General features: G+C 33.1%; 2 protein-coding genes across 4 annotated transcripts in view; one reads left to right on the forward strand and one right to left on the reverse strand.

Annotated features, from left to right (window-relative positions):
• The window catches only part of Adck5 (aarF domain containing kinase 5), a 40,502-nt gene extending 36,063 nt beyond the window's left edge, over positions 1-4,439 (reverse strand). The window contains exon 1 of one of the 3 annotated variants that reach the window (XM_072543957.1): positions 4,305-4,439. The gene's annotated coding sequence lies outside the window, so the exon portion shown is untranslated. Of the gene's footprint in view, positions 1-2,598; positions 2,730-2,917; positions 2,939-4,304 lie in introns of those variants that run through there. The other 2 variants (XM_072543959.1, XM_072543958.1) reach the window with 2 other exon arrangements.
• TP53INP (Tumor protein p53 inducible nuclear protein) overlaps positions 2,640-21,526 on the forward strand; it is a 322,855-nt gene continuing 303,968 nt past the window's right edge. The window contains exon 1 of the mRNA XM_072543963.1: positions 2,640-2,761. The gene's annotated coding sequence lies outside the window, so the exon portion shown is untranslated. The remainder of the gene's footprint in view (positions 2,762-21,526) is intronic.

Below are 21,526 nucleotides of genomic sequence, written 5' to 3' on the forward strand. Positions count from 1 at the left end.
ATGTTCTCCACCTTGCATCTACGTCGTATATCTGTATTTGTGTCCCATAGTATTTTACCATACATTTAAGGGATCTTAAAACCATGAACATCAGGCAGTGGCGAAGGGAAGTATCCGACAGGGCAGAATGGAAGAACATTGTTAAGCAGGCCAAGACTCACAAAGGGTTGTAGCGCCATTAGAAGAAGAAGAAGAAGAAGTATTTTACCATAAATTTTTCCTGGTTTCTGACTGTGTCTAATATTCTTCTTGTCCTCTCTGTGTCAGATCATGTTTATGCCACGCATGTCATTATAGGTCTGATGACTGTTTTGTAAATTCTGCATTTTATTTCTTTGCCAATATTTTTATTTCTCCATATTGTTTCATTCAGGCAACCTGCGACTCTATTTGCTTCATTCACTTGATCTTCCACTTCTGTTTCGAGCTTTACGTAGCTAGATAATGTGATGCATACATATTTAAACTCCAACACTTGTTCTGTTATCTGACCTTTCAGCTCCAATTTACATCTTGGTAAATTTTTTTGGGAAAATAGAAAGACTCATAGAATTCCTAGAGGCTCACTTTATCATTCACAACTTCCAATTTGGATTCAAAGCTGAACACTTCACTCAAAATGCATTGATCGAATCAGCCACTTTCACCTCATAATCCATAACCGAACACAATGGTTTCGCCATAGGCATCTTTCTCGGGTCCAAAAGGCTTTCGATCAAGTCTGGCATGCCTGACTGATTGAAAAACTCCATCGCATTGGACTACCTCTATCATCAAAACCATCCATTCCTATCTCTCCAATCGGATAATCCGAGTAAAGACAGCCAAAAAACTCTCAACACCATTTACTCCACTAGCTGGAGTTCCACAGGGCTCAATTTTAGCTCCTTCATTATACACAATATATAATAGTGGCATCCCCCACCTCATGCACAGGTCAGAAACTATTTTGCTATATGCCGATGACACGGCATTACTTACCGCAGGTACCCTAAGGGCATTACTTACTACGCAGAGACACTCGTCTATGTTCGACAGAGCAGAAATTCAACTAAACAAAATAGTGGGATGGTGCAACAAATGGAGGATCACTGTAAACCACACTAAAACTAAGTAATCCTATTCAGTTCTTCATAAAGTAGAACGAATGAGGTAAACCAGATAACTGTCTTAGGAGAAAGGCTCGAATACAGACTGTCAGTGTCCTATTTGGGAATTCATTATAATAAGTTTCTCAATTGGAACACTTATATCCAGCACACTATAGAGATATCAAGGAAGAGAGCTAATCTCTTGAAATTGTTGTCCGGTAAACGATCTGACACTAGCTCCAAAACTCTCTTACATATCTACAAAACATTTATCAGACCTATCATCGAATACATGGTATCTGTCTATGCATCACTTAACAAACGACACTTCAAAAAAATCTTGGCTACTGAGAGAAATATCCTGCGGAAATGTATGAGAAGCAAGAGATACGTAGGTATTATGCACTATAAAAATAACCATGCTAAACTGACTCTCAAAACTCCTTGCCATCGCCTAGAGCACATGCTCACCACAAATCCCACAAAAAAAACCATTCTCTCAAGCCAAATTTCTACACTTGACTGGTAATGAATTTCCTAATAAGTATCACAACGTCCTAGGAGCAACCCCATTAAATATCACAAATAAAATAAGCTGCAAGCCAACAATGCTGATCCAAGAGTCGTCTCATCGTGTATCTGGTAACAGCGGAGGTGCTTCCTCCTCGAACTTCTTTCTCAAAAAAAAACAAAAACAGGGCGACCATCAGCTTACCCCGCTCCGCTGGCAGCATACTATCATTCCTCCTTTTGCTTACGTTGCTCTACCGTCCAAAACTCCCGCAAAAAAGGGAGAGCCTTCCTTGAAGGGGCACATCGCCTAAACGAGGTAATAATGTTAAAGACGAAAAAAATGTTTATACACAATTTTATCTACGTTCATAAAAAGATCACTTTAAATTATTGCTAGAAATCTAACATGTATTTTTGTATGAATCAAAATTCAAATCGTTTTTACGAATTTCATAACAATTATTTTGTTTCTCTGTTCATATTTCAAATTTCAAGTTCTCTTGTACAAAGAACTAAAAACTAGCTACAATAAATTATTGATCTAAGGTTAATTTATAATTTTTTTCTAAAGAATTCTTAAAATTTTGGAAATTTCTTCTTTAGAAGCTTAATTTAATACCTAAGTCTTTCTGTTTTATAAGAAGCATGCTTTATAAAAATTTATGTTTACTTTTACAATTTTTGTTAATTGAGTATATTGATATGATATTGATATTATGCTATTTTTTGATGAGGTCCAACTGTCTAGGGGGTCTAGAAGGCATGTTAAAAATTGATGAAAACTCTTAAATTAACATAAGTATTCATTATCTCATTTGTTATTTTTTTATAATTTTCATAACTAATAAACAGTAACGCATGCATAAAAAATCATAATAAAAATAAAGTAAAATTTTGTATTAGATTAAAAATTGGAGCGCAGTATCAAAATAAACAAAGAAAAATATAACAGTGTCCAAGTACGTTAGAAAAAGATACAAATAACTCACTCTACCTTTCCCCGCGCAATCCAGCTGGGTCTTCAGCCCTTTAACAAAGATAGATAGCTATTCAGCGCCTGCTTTGGGCTGAATGCTGTTGTGCGTAAAAACAAATTGTGAAAACTGTGATTTTTGACCCCTTTGGCTGTTGCCCCGCTTAGAAGCTTCAATAATAAGGTAATTATAATCAATTAAGATAATTTCAGTAACGTTAAAGCATGCAAACTCTACAGTTTGGTCTTTATTTATTTCAAACAGAGATCAGCTGATTTTGACACTAACACGGAAATAAACTCATTCTAAAATAAACAAGTTCTTTGTTGTTACTACTACCTGTATACACAAAACAAACACTCTACAAGCTCTTTAAACTAAAATACGATGTTATAAAGGAATAAAAACCAGTTGTCTTTGTACTTTGTAATAATTTTTTTTAACAAAATTATATTTGAACGAGGCGCTTAGTCGATCAATGTTTTAATATTGCGGTAGCGATAGAGAGAGAAATAAACTGGAAGTGTATATACTGAAAAGAGATAGAGGATTGTGTGCGCACTTGTTATGAGAATTTTGTACAGTGTAGTCAAATAACAGAAAAGTCGTTAAATTATGGATTTTATTTATTTATTATTCAGGAAATGAATGTTTTCTAAGACCATAATTTCTACCATTGTAGTAAAATATTTTGCATTACAGAAATGAATTATACAACTTTGTTTTGTCCTGGAACGTTTGGCTGAACTTCAATTCAGTAAGGCTTTGGCTAAAGTTCAATATCATTGTCAAGGCCAAGATGCAGCCGTTTCCAATTTAAAAACTATTTGTATCAAGCCAGGATTTTATTTTTATACACAGCTATTAAAGCAATCAATATATTATTTGCAAACACGGTTGATAAGGTTGATGTTTTTGTAATTTCGAACGAAATAATAATAATTTCCGGTATATGAAACTGGATTTCTCAAGTATCAACACAAGGTAAAGATTTGTTTGCCATTGTCTTTATTTTGAATGTTCTTGAAAACTTATGAGGTCATTTTTCTTTTATTAAATCTTTATCAATTAAGATAAGCGATGGAAAAGAGGCTTTTTGTTTTCAAAGGTTCTTATAAATATGTAGATTAATGCAAGTTGAGTATCCCTAGATATTGAATGTTCATTGCCATGTAAGACGGCAGAAATGGACCAAAATGGCCTAGAAGCTATATGACGCACATATAATTTCTTAGATTTTTCCATAATGAGAAACTTTGTCTATATTGAAACATGATCCATATGAAAACATAGTACCTACAAAGAGGGTTGTGGCCTTAAAACAAACTTTATAAATAATAATAATAATAATAAACATTAATAATTAATCGCCATGCAATAAATGAAAATAGACATCTTATCTTATTTAAATGTTATGAAGGGGTTCGGTGTAGAAAATGCGAGAAGAAAAATTTAAACTGCTTTAAAAAAGAGCACAGAGAACAACAATAAATGATATGTAGCGTAAAATGCTGCAACACTTGACATTGTTTCGTGTTGACCTCAAGATTTTACGATCTGCACATTTTTGTCCAATTATTCAGATTTAGTTTGCCGTCAACAGCATATCTATAAACATAAACGTGTCTATTAGCTCTAGAAAAGATTCATTATATCAACCTTGACTACAAGCAATAAAGACTTCTTCAGAACAACGATATAATAGCATTGAACATGACCTACTTACTATTAGATGAGTAATAAATAGATAAAAAACTAAACTAGGCACGTTATTCCACACCTCAACTCTTAACACTACAAAAACTTTAATTAAACAATAAGAAATGACTGAATACGCACAATGTAAACCTAAATATCATATTGTGCAATGAAGGAGAAAGTCAGTTCTTAAGGCAATGAATATGCATTAATGATGTCTAAGAAATTCATTAATAATTGATATTTTATATTATGAAAATGGAAAATTTTAGTGTCGGCTCGCCTAGAAATTTTAAAGAGAGTGTATTTTTTGTTGTTTTTTAACTATAATGTCAGAAAATAACGGAGTATCGAAGAATATAATAAAACTAAAACGAAACGAGCTAATGCCGTTTATTTGTAGCACTTGTTATTTATTTTAATGGTAAATTGTATTTCTAATGAATTGTTTGTCGTAATTCCTAAGTCTCCACATGCAGCGTTCACACTGGTAAACTGTATGCTATTTACCAAGCCTTCAAACTCTGCACAGCACCCAATCAACATATTGCCATCTGTACAGACTCCCTCTTATAAAAAATCCATGACACTTACCAAAACCTTATCATCCACGACATCCATATCACTATCATATGGATTCCTCTCCCACATCTGGATTACGGGTACCGACAACGCCGATCGCTTTGCCAATGAAGCTGCTGTATCCAATTGTACAATACGTTATATATAAATCGCCAGTGACCTAAAAACTAGTATAAAGAAACTAGTACGAAATTACTGGCAGAATCATTGGAACCAATCCACTACACTTTTACATCAAATAGATCAGACGATTGAGCGGTTCGTTATCCCTGGTATACCTAGAAATGAGATGGTTGCTAGAAGATTGCGTATCGGTCACACCAGACTTACACATGGTCACCTAATTTATTCTTCACCTAATGTATTCTTCACCTAAGCCAATCTGTCACTATTGCCAATCTCCACTAAGTGTTCTACACATCCTTGTGGACTGCCCTCATTAACATTTTTTCCAGTTCCTCAAATCCCAGACTCATTTTCTTACCTAAAATATTTTTACAGTTTTCATTGTCCATCATTATAAAAATTCCTAGTGGTTATCCACGCAAATCTCACAAATAAAACTTAACTTTATTTATAATGAGGTGATTACAAATTTTGTAAGCATTATCGAATATTGAAATATATAATAAATTAATCATAATGAAAAATACTTACCAGCCGCTTTTAACTCAAAACATTACAAAAATCACAACCACTAATGAAACAAAATAATGCTGAGACTGTTTGAATCTGTATAAAATTCAAATCAAATATACCGATATGTAAGTTATGCAACACATTAAACAAGTTGGTTACGAACGAAAACTTGTTAAATTTAGTAGGTGGTATAATATGTACAATAGTCCGACAGATACATTATAGCGTTGATTGAATAACCCATTTGGGTTATTCAATCAACGATTATAGGGTTATATAGATACATTAACTATAAATAGAGAGTAATGTACCATGATTTATGGCAATATTAAATAAAGATTTTTTTTACAAATATAAAATCATTTAAATTTCATTTACATTTCATTATAAATATTACACATTACACATATGTGTCGTTCATTGTAAAAGTGGTGTAACTCCATCAAATTGAATTTGTAGATATTTTGACATTTGCAAATTGATGTACAGGAAAAAAAATAAAAGTCGTTATTGAGTTATTTACATTATTTATTGTTCACTACAAGACCAAGTTTCTAATCATAAGTATAAAACGAAAAAAATATATTGAGTTCTGTGATAAAAATAGGAAAAAAAAATTTTTTTGGAGTTACTTCACTGTTATTGTGAGATAATCGTACATAATTTCATCATCAGATGAACGTTCACTAGAATTACCGCCGTTTGACCGCGTTGGTATATCGGTAGGAAGATTTTTATAATACGAGTGATAAATCGGTGGAATATACGGTAAGAGGTCTTTCATATCTTTCTTTTTTGCGCTGGTTATGGGACGTTTTGAGGTATACAGTGGCATTTGTATAATATTGTTTAACTGAACCTCAGGTCCTTGCTTCTTTTTAGTTAAATCTACAACGTAAAATGGGGTGTCAGGATTAAGGGTTTCTTTAAATTTAAACTGTAATGGATGATTTCTTTCAAATCTTATCCATCTAATATTAAGCCAGCTGAACTCATAACCACATGTCGTTTTCTTTCTATTTGTAATGGAATTTTCCAAGGTAACTGTACTAAAAAAATCACAGTTTTTCATTTTCGTCACGCAAAAATGTGGCTGTTTGCGTTTTGCGTTTTTTATGATGTCTATCCATTGATCTGCACTGAAAATTTGTTGTTTATGACGACTAGCGGTTTCAATGACTCCAAATTCCCCATCGTTGGGTAAAAACGAATGTCCTGACACTAAAAATTTATGGTCTATTGTGTTTATAGTGAGAATAGGTTCTTGTACAAGCTTTAAAAGAGAAAGGGCCATCTTGATGTTTCTATTCTGTCCGGTACAAGAATCAGAGTACATTATGACATGGTTTTGTGTAGCTGCATGAGTTTTTAAAAGCTTTACAAGACATGATGAAATGTCTTGAGAGCCCCTTCCGCCTTCAATTTCATCCCAGACAAACATGTAGCCTACATCGTCATTGAAACAATGTATACCGAAGTTATAAACATAAAGATTTCTTTTATAGTATGCTACAGAAGTACTAAGTTTGGGGAAGGGTAAGGCTTTCTGTAGATCAAAAGTTAGAATGTATGCTTCATTAGTTCTTTTTGAATCATTTTTCAGACTTTCTCTTGCTGCTTCTGCCTTTCGTTGGTGAACTTCTCTTTGTATTTCAAATCCCTTCCTAGCATTTTCATTGCCAGCTCCCTGTATTTTTAAATTAAGGTCATCACAAGTTTTGCAAGTGTCTTGGTGTGGCATTTTAAAATGTAAATTAAATTTTGTGTTGAAAACTTTATTATAATATTTTAATTTCTTAGGTTCTGTCATATTAATATCACATTTTTCTTTGTAAAGATCATACATTTTTCGTATTGTTAGTCCTGGATTTAAATACTTTCTACAGGGGTTATTTTTCCTCGTGTAATGGCTTTGATAGGAAGGAAAACTTTCGATGTGAGCTACAATGTCAGAATCATCAAGTTTTCTGGAACTTGTTGTGCCTCGTTTATCAGTACATTGGAACACATCATCCTTTGAAAGGCAACGATACAGTCTGCCATCACTGATTTGAAATGTTTTTAAAAAATATTTCTTACACACAGATCGGGTTTCATTACTTGACTTAACAAAATATTTGAAATGAAAATTTTTTCCTGCTCGTGAACTATTTAGTGGACGTTTTCTTTTGACTGCTGATTTTTGTACCAATGCATACAGATATGAATTTTGAAGATCATAATTTTTTAAATTCCAAAAAGAGTCAAATATTTCTTTTCTTTCATCCTCTGTCAACAGCGTTAAACATTTCTTTGGACATCCACAATCAATATTTTCAAATTTTTTCTGATTTTTTATTATACCTCTTTTAGTTAAATACTCTTTACCGCTATTTCTTAACATTTTTCTTTTGTTGACCGCCCAATTTTCTTTATTGAGTGATCTTTTTCTAGCCTTAGCTGGTACAGGGTCTGCTTGAAGATTTTGCTGGTCATTATTATCATTTATATTTTCGTCATGACTTGAATCTGTACCTAAAACAAGGAGACAACACATTTAAAAGGTTGAGCAAGTATAGTTAGTTATAAAACTCAAAAAATAAACAAAATAGTTCCGTATTAGGCAATCCAGACCACGTGACCTCTGGTTGGCAAACAAAGGTTATTTTTGTGATTTTCCTAATAACTATACGTTATTTATCCTGTATGAATATTATTCGCTTCATTTTTGGAATTTTTATTGTATGTAGTTCAATAATATGCTTAAACCAAATGCTAAGGAAATTATTATTAGAAGCACCAGATGTTGGACAAAAACAAGCAAAATAATATTTGTTTATTGTTGCTTTTCAAACAATGAATAAAACATATCTTTAAAACACTAAAAAACAACAAAAACAAGTAGATAAAGTTACGGACAGTTTTGTTGGTTTTGTGTGCCAACCAAATACAATGTTTAACAGGTCAATGGATTGCCTAATTCTTATTAATAACTTACATTTTAAGGTTATAAAAATAACTAAATGAACAACAACCAAACTTATCGGAAGTACTATTATTTTCTTCATTTGAAGGGTGATATTCGGAATCAGAATTACTAAAATCATCTGTATCCATCATAATATGCTATTATAATTCGTTTTGAAACAGTAAACATAAATTAATCAACGAAATGATACAATATGTAACATAACCTCTTGCAATTTTGCCACAATAAAAGTGAAGTATCTCCGGACTTACTTCATTATTATTGCGACTTGGGATTTACTTCACTTTTATAATGACATATTTACAGTTTAAGCTCTCGAACAAAACTAGTAACCCCATCTACATGTTGAAGGAGTAAGTTTTGGAGATGATTCGCTTTTATATTGAAAGATTATACTAAACGTGGTTGAATGATACAATAAAACAGTAAATAACAAAATATGGGGTTACACCACTTTTACAAGAACGACACATATATGATATGAACGACTACCCAAAAAAAGGAAGACATATTTTATAGCCTATCTTAATTACGAATTTTTTCAATGGCTGTATATTAGTTTTGAAGAAGTAATGATCACTCCCACAGGAAGATGGATATAGGAAGCAACGAAGACACATTTTTAAATATCTTCAAAAAAACTAAGTTTTTTTGTTGATCGGCTGCTAACTTTGTTGATTGTTGATGAGTAAATATTCAATTTCTATTCCTGCTAGTATTGCATCATTATTAATTATTAGACCAATCAAAATAAGTCTTTTTTCGTCACAACTCCATAGACAGGTTTGATAGTTGAAATGTGTAGTATGAGATAATACAAAAAGACTCTCATCTAGGGATTCATCAATTTTTTAGTGGAACTATGTATCGTTTTGCATCGAATCGAATTTATATACGAGAATACGAGCATACTACGTCGAACTTAATTGTATAAAAACATAACAAAGACATATTATTTTTGTAACTAGAAACTGGAAGCGATAAGATAAAATCGTATATTTCTGGTATAATGTTTATAATTGGAATTGTAATAGTTATTGTTATAGTGTTTGTGAACATAAATAAATATACTTGATTGCATGTTTTCATAATGCTAATAATTCAATAACAAATTATCATGACAGGTTATTTATTTAAATCTTTAAGGAGCGGTACTCATTTTTGCTTTTTAAGACGAATATTTTTGAAAATTGTGAAATCAAATAAAAGTTAGTAAGTTACCTGATAGAAAAAACTGAAATTATCTTCAAATTTATTATTTATTTTTTCTTTACATTGTGGTTATAATGAAAGGATCATGAAAATTTACCAAAAGCAATATGCTTCGACGATCAATCCGTTTCAATGAGGCTAGTCGTTTTGAGTCCACTGCTGAATATAGGCTTCCCACCGTAAATATTTCCATTTCATCCGATCTTGGGCACCTTGAATCCAGTTGTGCTGGTTGCGCTTGATGTCGTCGTACCACCTTGTTGGAGGACGTCCTCGATTACGATATGCATCGTGTCTAGCTCTGCATTCTAAAACTTTCTTGGTCCATCTTTCATCTCGGACTCTGACAACATGTTCTGCCCAGTTCCATTTCAGCGTTGTAATTCTTTTAACTGCGTCCATAACACCAGTTTTTCTCCTAACTATTTTATTTGAAACTCTGTCTCTGAGGTATATAGTCAACATTGATCTCTCTATTGCTATCTGTGACACTTGTATCTTATTAATTACTTTTGGGGTAAGGGTCAATGATTCTGCAGCATACGTTAGAGCTGGTATTACAAATTGATCAAAGATGTTCCCTTTCAAGAACATGGGAATATCTGATCTAAACACTTCCCTCAGTTTTCCGTAAGTTGGAGGTAAATATTGCTACCAATGGGCGTTTGAGCATTTACCGTCATCTACCACTCACTGGTAAAGGTTTTTACCGGTACATATGTTCACTAAAACAAAAGTTGTAAAAGAAAAAATCGTTTCTTTCAGATTTCATTTCTGATGAACATTTTTTGCATCATGCTACATCACATTTTTGGCAAATGAGATTGGTCCTCTTTTGTTTCTTATTTAAACTGCAGTTAGCACATCTGCGGTAAGTGCATTTGATTAGTAGAAGACAACCCACACCAACAAGATTTGGACTTTTTGACTTGCTAACTTGGATCAGGATACTTTTTCCACAGTGCTAGGCCACCGTATGGCACCATATGCAGAACAAATAGTAGGAAAATATCAGGCTGGTTTTAGAGGTGGTAAATCGACAATTCCTCAAATTGCAACTCGAGACAAACTCTAGAAAAAACACTGGAATATGACATAGATACTCATCACATATTTATAGACTACAAAGCAGCCTACGATTCTGTAAATAGAAGATAAATGTTCAAAGCAATGAAAGAGCTAGGAACACCAAAACAGTTGGTAAATTGAACAAAAGTAACTCTTGAAAAAAAGTTGAATGTAGAGTACGAATCCAGAGGGAACTATCTGAATTTTTTAAAACCTATAACGGGCTGCGCCAGAAAGACCCTTTCTCCTGTATACTGTTTAATCTGGCTTTGGAAAACATAATACGTATTTGTCAAATTACAACCACCGGTTCAATATATAATAAATCAGTGCAAATCCTTGCCTATGCTGATGATATCAATATTGTTGGGACAACGAAAAACGTTGTACGAGTAGCGTATTATGTAGCAATAAAAGAATCAGCTAGAAAAATGGGTAAACACCAACAAATCTAAGTATGAAAAAGTAACCACGCAACTACAAACCCTATGACCACTTGTTATAAAAAATGACGTCATCGACGCAGTGACCGAGTTTGTATACCTGGGAGCGCTCTTTAACATTGAAAATAATACTACCGCAGAGATAAACCGCTTTTTTTGCTCAATCTCCTAATTTAGATTAGATGTTCTATCAATTCTATTTTTCTGTCTGTAGTTCACTGCTCTATTTATCCTATTCCACTGTTCACTTATTTTTTATTTTATCGGTGTTGAATATTCTTTATTATTATTAATAGGACTTAATCATCTTGAGTTTGTTATGTTCAGCTTTTTTCTGAGCTTTTCCTGTGACGCTGGCACCAACTCTCGTACTATCGTTTTGATGGTCTACCTATTAGTCTCTGAATGTTTGATGTCTAATCTTAGCCCATATTTTATCTCCATTCTGACATTTTGTCAACATGATCTTACCAAAATTGTTTGCGCGCTCTAACGCACCTCACATATTTTTAATAGAATCATTAGCTATACCTCAAGCATTAAAATCTGTCAAAAATTCCTACAACAAAGCACAAAGCACCTTTAATTTTTGAAGTTATACTTCTATACGCACGGTCGGCGTTGGAAATTTGCATGAGAGTGAATCTGTGAAACCATTACATATGTAAGATAATGAGTAAGAGAGACACAGAAGATATATTTTCTCTCTCTTCCTCTCTCGAGAATAAACATATATATATATATATATATATATATATATATATATATATATATATATATATATAATATAATATGTATTAATATTATTATTTGAGTAATATGTTTTGTATTATTTAAAATTAAACGTTTATATTTTTTTTGGCTTTTGTATCTCAAAATAATCACTGTTTTACCGAGGACTGTCAATTTTGAGATCTGTTAGTGTCATGTCTAATTGGCAAATCCTTTACTGTTTGGTTCATATGCTGGTGGTTGTGAGTTCGAATCCCAATTATGAATTTCCTTTTTTATTTTTGAAATATTTAAAAACCTCAGGTTAATCTTATTAAATATATGTAATATACGCAAAAAACATAAATTTTAAAATAAAATGAATATATACAACGTAATCCGAGTTGGTTTTTTATTTTTATATTCGTAAAGTAAGTTATGTATATTGGCAGTTTTAAATACTTATGAATATTACATTTTAATTTATATTGTATTATTTCCACTTGGATGTCTGCATTTGCTGAAAATTTCGTGAAAATTAAAAGTGAATATTTTGTTTGAAATTTAAATTATTTCGATTAAGGGTGACTTGCTGATTAAAAAAAATCTCAACATATGGCTAGAAATTATGCACGAGTTTTGCCGGAAAATCGAAAAAACTGTAGAACATTGGATTTTTATCAAATTTTGTTAATCGGCTGTGTTGGCTTCAATTTTGGTCCGAGAGTCAAGCGAATGGACATTTCTTACTAAAACTTGGCCGCTCGTTCTTCTGTTATACTCATAAATTTCCTACATCTAACGGTTCGTGAGAAAAATTTCCACTTTGATGTTTATATTTGCTGAAAATTTCGTGAAAATTAAAAGTGAATATTTTGTTTGAAATTTAAATTATTTCGATTAAGGGTGACTTGCTGATTAAAAAAAATCTCAACATATGGCTAGAAATTATGCACGAGTTTTGCCGGAAAATCGAAAAAACTGTAGAACATTGGATTTTTATCAAATTTTGTTAATCGGCTGTGTTGGCTTCAATTTTGGTCCGAGAGTCAAGCGAATGGACATTTCTTACTAAAACTTGGCCGCTCGTTCTTCTGTTATACTCATAAATTTCCTACATCTAACGGTTCGTGAGAAAAATTTCCACTTTGATGTTTATATTTGCTGAAAATTTCGTGAAAATTAAAAGTGAATATTTTGTCCAAAATTTACATTATTTCGATTAAGGGTGACTTGCTGATTAAAAAAATCTAAACATGTGGCTAGAAATTATGCACCGTTTGGCCGAAAAATCGAAAAAACTGTAGAGCATTGGATTTTTATCCAATTTCGATAATCGGCTCTCTTGGCGTCAATTTTGGTCCGAGAGTCAAGCGAATGAACATTTCTTACTATAACTTGGCCGCTCGTTCTTCTGCCGTACTCATAATTTTCCTAGATCTAACGGTTCATGAGAAAAATTTCCACTTGGATGTCTGTATTTGCTGAAAATTTCGTGAAAATTAAAAGTGAATATTTTGTTTGAAATTTAAATTATTTCGATTAAGGGTGACTTGCTGATTAAAAAAATCTAAACATGTGGCTAGAAATTATGCACCGTTTTGCCGGAAAATCGAAAAAACTGTAGAGCATTGGATTTTTATCCAATTTCGATAATCGGCTCTCTTGGCGTCAATTTTGGTCCGAGAGTCAAGCGAATGAACATTTCCTACTATAACTTGGCCGCTCGTTCTTGTGCCATACTCATAATTTTCCTAGATCTAACGGTTCGTGAGAAAAATTTCCACTTGGATGTCTGTATTTGCTGAAAATTTCGTGAAAATTAAAAGTGAATATTTTGTTTGAAATTTAAATTATTTCGATTAAGGGTGACTTGCTGATTAAAAAAATCTAAACATGTAGCTAGAAATTATGCACGGTTTTGCCGGAAAATCGAAAAAACTGTAGAGCATTGGATTTTTATCAAATTTTGTTAATCGGCTCTCTTGGCGTCAATTTTGGTCCGAGAGTCAAGCGAATGAACATTTCCTACTATAACTTGGCCGCTCGTTCTTCTGCCATCCTCATAATTTTCCTAGATCTAACGGTTCGTGAGAAAAATTTCCACCTGGATGTCTGTATTTGCTGAAAATTTCGTGAAAATTAAAAGTGAATATTTTGTTTGAAATTTAAATTATTTCGATTAAGGGTGAGCTGCTGATTAAAAAAATCTAAACATGTGGCTAGAAATTATGCACCGTTTTGCCGGAAAATCGAAAAAACTGTAGAGCATTGGATTTTTATCAAATTTCGTTAATCGGCTCTGTTGACGTCAATTTTGGTCCGAGAGTCAAGCGAATGGACATTTCTTACTAAAACTTGGCCGCTCGTTCTTCTGTTATACTCATAAATTTCCTACATCTAACGGTTCGTGAGAAAAATTTCCACTTGGATGTCTATATTTGCTGAAAATTTCGTGAAAATTAAAAGTGAATATTTTGTTTGAAATTTGAATTATTTCGATTGAGGGTGACTAGCTGTTTAAAAAAAATAAACATGTTGCTAGAAATTATGCACTGTTTTGCTGGAGAATCGAAAAAACTGTAGATTTTTTATTTCGATTTTTCCTCTTTTCCGGCAAACTGGGGTTAAAGGATCAGAAAAAAACACATGTTTGGATTAAGCTGGACCAAGTGCATGTACCAAAACATCAAACAAAATTTTTTTTTATTTAAAATTTGGCAAAATTTTTCCAAGGGGGTAACCTTGAATTTTTATCAAATTTCGTTAATCGGCTATATTGGCGTCAATTTTGGTCCGACAGCCAAGCGAATGGACATTTTCTACATAAAATTGGCCTCTCGTTCTTCTGCTATACTCAGAATTTTTCTACATCTAACGGTTCGTGAGAAAAATTTCTACTTGGATGTCTGTATTTGCTGAAAATTTCGATAAACTAAAAGTGAATATTTTGTTTGAAATTTAAAATATTTCGATTAAGGGTGACTTGCTGATTAAAAAAATCTTAACATGTGGCTAGAAATTATGCACTGTTTTGCCGGAAAATCGAAAAAACTGTAGAGCATTGGATTTTTATCAAATTTCGTTAATCGGCTCTGTTGACGTCAATTTTGGTCCGAGAGTCAAGCGAATGGACATTTCTTACTAAAACTTGGCCGCTCGTTCTTCTGTTATACTCATAAATTTCCTACATCTAACGGTTCGTGAGAAAAATTTCCACTTGGATGTCTATATTTGCTGAAAATTTCGTGAAAATTAAAAGTGAATATTTTGTTTGAAATTTGAATTATTTCGATTGAGGGTGACTAGCTGTTTAAAAAAAATAAACATGTTGCTAGAAATTATGCACTGTTTTGCTGGAGAATCGAAAAAACTGTAGATTTTTTATTTCGATTTTTCCTCTTTTCCGGCAAACTGGGGTTAAAGGATCAGAAAAAAACACATGTTTGGATTAAGCTGGACCAAGTGCATGTACCAAAACATCAAACAAATTTTTTTTTTATTTAAAATTTGGCAAAATTTTTCCAAGGGGGTAACCTTGAATTTTTATCAAATTTCGTTAATCGGCTATATTGGCGTCAATTTTGGTCCGACAGCCAAGCGAATGGACATTTTCTACATAAAATTGGCCTCTCGTTCTTCTGCTATACTCATAATTTTCCTACATCTAACGGTTCGTGAGAAAAATTTCCACTTGGATGTCTGTATTTGCTGAAAATTTCGTGAAAATTAAAAGTGAATATTTTGTTTGAAATTTAAATTATTTCGATTAAGGGTGACTTGCTGATTAAAAAAATCTAAACATGTGGCTAGAAATTATGCACGGTTTTGCCGGAAAATCGAAAAAACTGTAGAGCATTGGATTTTTATCAAATTCTGTTAATCGGCTCTCTTGGCGTCAATTTTGGTCCGAGAGTCAAGCGAATGAACATTTCCCACTATAGCTTGGCCGCTCGTTCTTCTGCCATACTCATAATTTTCCTAGATCTAATGGTTCGTGAGAAAAATTTCCACCTGGATGTCTGTATTTGCTGAAAATTTCGTGAAAATTAGAAGTGAATATTTTGTTTGAAATTTAAATTATTTCGATTGAGGGTGACCTGCTGATTAAAAAAATCTAAACATGTGGCTAGAAATTATGCACCGTTTTGCCGGAAAATCGAAAAAACTGTAGAGCATTGGATTTTTATCCAATTTCGATAATCGGCTCTCTTGGCGTCAATTTTGGTCCGAGAGTCAAGCGAATGAACATTTCTTACTATAACTTGGCCGCTCGTTCTTGTGCCATACTCATAATTTTCCTAGATCTAACGGTTCGTGAGAAAAATTTCCACCTGGATGTCTGTATTTGCTGAAAATTTCGTGAAAATTAAAAGTGAATATTTTGTTTGAAATTTAAATTATTTCGATTAAGGGTGACCTGCTGATTAAAAAAATCTAAACATGTGGCTAGAAATTATGCACCGTTTTGCCGGAAAATCGAAAAAACTGTAGAGCATTGGATTTTTATCCAATTTCGATAATCGGCTCTCTTGGCGTAAATTTTGGTCCGAGAGTCAAGCGAATGAACAGTTCCTACTATAACTTGGCCGCTCGTTCTTGTGCCATACTCATAATTTTCCTAGATCTAACGGTTCGTGAGAAAAATTTCCACTTGGATGTCTGTATTTGCTGAAAATTTCGTGAAAATTTAAAGTGAATATTTTGTTTGAAATTTAAATTATTTCGATTAAGGGTAACTTGCTGATTAAAAAAATCTAAACATGTAGCTAGAAATTATGCACCGTTTTGCCGGAAAATCGAAAAAACTGTAGAGCATTGGATTTTTATCCAATTTCGATAATCGGCTCTCTTGGCGTCAATTTTGGTCCGAGAGTCAAGCGAATGAACATTTCCTACTATAACTTGGCCGCTCGTTCTTCTGCCATACTCATAATTTTCCTAGATCTAACGGTTCGTGAGAAAAATTTCCACCTGGATGTCTGTATTTGCTGAAAATTTCGTGAAAATTAAAAGTGAATATTTTGTTTGAAATTTAAATTATTTCGATTAAGGGTGACCTGCTGATTAAAAAAATCTAAACATGTGGCTAGAAATTATGCACCGTTTTGCCGGAAAATCGAAAAAACTGTAGAGCATTGGATTTTTATCAAATTTCGTTAATCGGCTATATTGGCGTCAATTTTGGTCCGAGAGCCAAGCGAATGGACATTTTCTACATAAAATTGGCCTCTCGTTCTTCTGCCATACTCAGAATTTTTCTACATCTAACGGTTCGTGAGAAAAATTTCTACTTGGATGTCTGTATTTGCTGAAAATTTCGATAAATTAAAAGTGAATATTTTGTTTGAAATTTAAAATATTTCGATTAAGGTTGACTTGCTGATTAAAAAAATCTAAACATGTAGCTAGAAATTATGCACTGTTTTGCCGGAAAATCGAAAAAACTGTAGAGCATTGGATTTTTATCAAATTTCGTTAATCGGCTCTGTTGGCGTCAATTTTGGTCCGAGAGTCAAGCGAATGGACATTTCTTACTAAAACTTGGCCGCTCGTTCTTCTGTTATACTCATAAATTTCCTACATCTAACGGTTCGTGAGAAAAATTTCCACTTGGATGTCTGTATTTGCTGAAAATTTCGTGAAAATTAAAAGTGAATATTTTGTTTGAAATTTAAATTATTTCGATTAAGGGTGACCTGCTGATTAAAAAAATCTAAACATGTGGCTAGAAATTATGCACCGTTTTGCCGGAAAATCGAAAAAACTGTAGAGCATTGGATTTTTATCCAATTTCGATAATCGGCTCTCTTGGCGTAAATTTTGGTCCGAGAGTCAAGCGAATGAACAGTTCCTACTATAACTTGGCCGCTCGTTCTTGTGCCATACTCATAATTTTCCTAGATCTAACGGTTCGTGAGAAAAATTTCCACTTGGATGTCTGTATTTGCTGAAAATTTCGTGAAAATTTAAAGTGAATATTTTGTTTGAAATTTGAATTATTTCGATTGAGGGTGACTAGCTGTTTAAAAAAAAATAAACGTGTTGCTAGAAATTATGCACTGTTTTGCTGGAAAATCGAAAAAACTGTAGAGCATTGGATTTTTATCCAATTTCGATAATCGGCTCTCTTGGCGTCAATTTTGGTCCGAGAGTCAAGCGAATGAACATTTCCTACTATAACTTGGCCGCTCGTTCTTCTGCCATACTCATAATTTTCCTAGATCTAACGGTTCGTGAGAAAAATTTCCACCTGGATGTCTGTATTTGCTGAAAATTTCGTGAAAATTAAAAGTGAATATTTTGTTTGAAATTTAAATTATTTCGATTAAGGGTGACCTGCTGATTAAAAAAATCTAAACATGTGGCTAGAAATTATGCACCGTTTTGCCGGAAAATCGAAAAAACTGTAGAGCATTGGATTTTTATCAAATTTCGTTAATCGGCTATATTGGCGTCAATTTTGGTCCGAGAGCCAAGCGAATGGACATTTTCTACATAAAATTGGCCTCTCGTTCTTCTGCCATACTCAGAATTTTTCTACATCTAACGGTTCGTGAGAAAAATTTCTACTTGGATGTCTGTATTTGCTGAAAATTTCGATAAATTAAAAGTGAATATTTTGTTTGAAATTTAAAATATTTCGATTAAGGTTGACTTGCTGATTAAAAAAATCTAAACATGTAGCTAGAAATTATGCACTGTTTTGCCGGAAAATCGAAAAAACTGTAGAGCATTGGATTTTTATCAAATTTCGTTAATCGGCTCTGTTGGCGTCAATTTTGGTCCGAGAGTCAAGCGAATGGACATTTCTTACTAAAACTTGGCCGCTCGTTCTTCTGTTATACTCATAAATTTCCTACATCTAACGGTTCGTGAGAAAAATTTCCACTTGGATGTCTGTATTTGCTGAAAATTTCGTGAAAATTAAAAGTGAATATTTTGTTTGAAATTTAAATTATTTCGATTAAGGGTGACCTGCTGATTAAAAAAATCTAAACATGTGGCTAGAAATTATGCACCGTTTTGCCGGAAAATCGAAAAAACTGTAGAGCATTGGATTTTTATCCAATTTCGATAATCGGCTCTCTTGGCGTAAATTTTGGTCCGAGAGTCAAGCGAATGAACAGTTCCTACTATAACTTGGCCGCTCGTTCTTGTGCCATACTCATAATTTTCCTAGATCTAACGGTTCGTGAGAAAAATTTCCACTTGGATGTCTGTATTTGCTGAAAATTTCGTGAAAATTTAAAGTGAATATTTTGTTTGAAATTTGAATTATTTCGATTGAGGGTGACTAGCTGTTTAAAAAAAAATAAACGTGTTGCTAGAAATTATGCACTGTTTTGCTGGAAAATCGAAAAAACTGTAGAGCATTGGATTTTTATCCAATTTCGATAATCGGCTCTCTTGGCGTCAATTTTGGTCCGAGAGTCAAGCGAATGAACATTTCCTACTATAACTTGGCCGCTCGTTCTTCTGCCATACTCATAATTTTCCTAGATCTAACGGTTCGTGAGAAAAATTTCCACCTGGATGTCTGTATTTGCTGAAAATTTCGTGAAAATTAAAAGTGAATATTTTGTTTGAAATTTAAATTATTTCGATTAAGGGTGACTTGCTGATTAAAAAAATCTAAACATGTGGCTAGAAATTATGCACGGTTTTGCCGGAAAATCGAAAAAACTGTAGAGCATTGGATTTTTATCAAATTCTGTTAATCGGCTCTCTTGGCGTCAATTTTGGTCCGAGAGTCAAGCGAATGAACATTTCCCACTATAGCTTGGCCGCTCGTTCTTCTGCCATACTCATAATTTTCCTAGATCTAATGGTTCGTGAGAAAAATTTCCACCTGGATGTCTGTATTTGCTGAAAATTTCGTGAAAATTAGAAGTGAATATTTTGTTTGAAATTTAAATTATTTCGATTGAGGGTGACCTGCTGATTAAAAAAATCTAAACATGTGGCTAGAAATTATGCACCGTTTTGCCGGAAAATCGAAAAAACTGTAGAGCATTGGATTTTTATCCAATTTCGATAATCGGCTCTCTTGGCGTCAATTTTGGTCCGAGAGTCAAGCGAATGAACATTTCTTACTATAACTTGGCCGCTCGTTCTTGTGCCATACTCATAATTTTCCTAGATCTAACGGTTCGTGAGAAAAATTTCCACCTGGATGTCTGTATTTGCTGAAAATTTCGTGAAAATTAAAAGTGAATATTTTGTTTGAAATTTAAATTATTTCGATTAAGGGTGACCTGCTGATTAAAAAAATCTAAACATGTGGCTAGAAATTATGCACCGTTTTGCCGGAAAATCGAAAAAACTGTAGAGCATTGGATTTTTATCCAATTTCGATAATCGGCTCTCTTGGCGTAAATTTTGGTCCGAGAGTCAAGCGAATGAACAGTTCCTACTATAACTTGGCCGCTCGTTCTTGTGCCATACTCATAATTTTCCTAGATCTAACGGTTCGTGAGAAAAATTTCCACTTGGATGTCTGTATTTGCTGAAAATTTCGTGAAAATTTAAAGTGAATATTTTGTTTGAAATTTAAATTATTTCGATTAAGGGTAACTTGCTGATTAAAAAAATCTAAACATGTAGCTAGAAATTATGCACCGTTTTGCCGGAAAATCGAAAAAACTGTAGAGCATTGGATTTTTATCCAATTTCGATAATCGGCTCTCTTGGCGTCAATTTTGGTCCGAGAGTCAAGCGAATGAACATTTCCTACTATAACTTGGCCGCTCGTTCTTCTGCCATACTCATAATTTTCCTAGATCTAACGGTTCGTGAGAAAAATTTCCACCTGGATGTCTGTATTTGCTGAAAATTTCGTGAAAATTAAAAGTGAATATTTTGTTTGAAATTTAAATTATTTCGATTAAGGGTGACCTGCTGATTAAAAAAATCTAAACATGTGGCTAGAAATTATGCACCGTTTTGCCGGAAAATCGAAAAAACTGTAGAGCATTGGATTTTTATCAAATTTCGTTAATCGGCTATATTGGCGTCAATTTTGGTCCGAGAGCCAAGCGAATGGACATTTTCTACATAAAATTGGCCTCTCGTTCTTCTGCCATACTCAGAATTTTTCTACATCTAACGGTTCGTGAGAAAAATTTCTACTTGGATGTCTGTATTTGCTGAAAATTTCGATAAATTAAAAGTGAATATTTTGTTTGAAATTTAAAATATTTCGATTAAGGTTGACTTGCTGATTAAAAAAATCTAAACATGTAGCTAGAAATTATGCACTGTTTTGCCGGAAAATCGAAAAAACTGTAGAGCATTGGATTTTTATCAAATTTCGTTAATCGGCTCTGTTGGCGTCAATTTTGGTCCGAGAGTCAAGCGAATGGACATTTCTTACTAAAACTTGGCCGCTCGTTCTTCTGTTATACTCATAAATTTCCTACATCTAACGGTTCGTGAGAAAAATTTCCACTTGGATGTCTGTATTTGCTGAAAATTTCGTGAAAATTAAAAGTGAATATTTTGTTTGAAATTTAAATTATTTCGATTAAGGGTGACCTGCTGATTAAAAAAATCTAAACATGTGGCTAGAAATTATGCACCGTTTTGCCGGAAAATCGAAAAAACTGTAGAGCATTGGATTTTTAT

This window comes from Diabrotica undecimpunctata, chromosome 9, assembly GCF_040954645.1.
Source record: "Diabrotica undecimpunctata isolate CICGRU chromosome 9, icDiaUnde3, whole genome shotgun sequence".
NCBI lineage: Eukaryota > Metazoa > Arthropoda > Insecta > Coleoptera > Chrysomelidae > Diabrotica > Diabrotica undecimpunctata.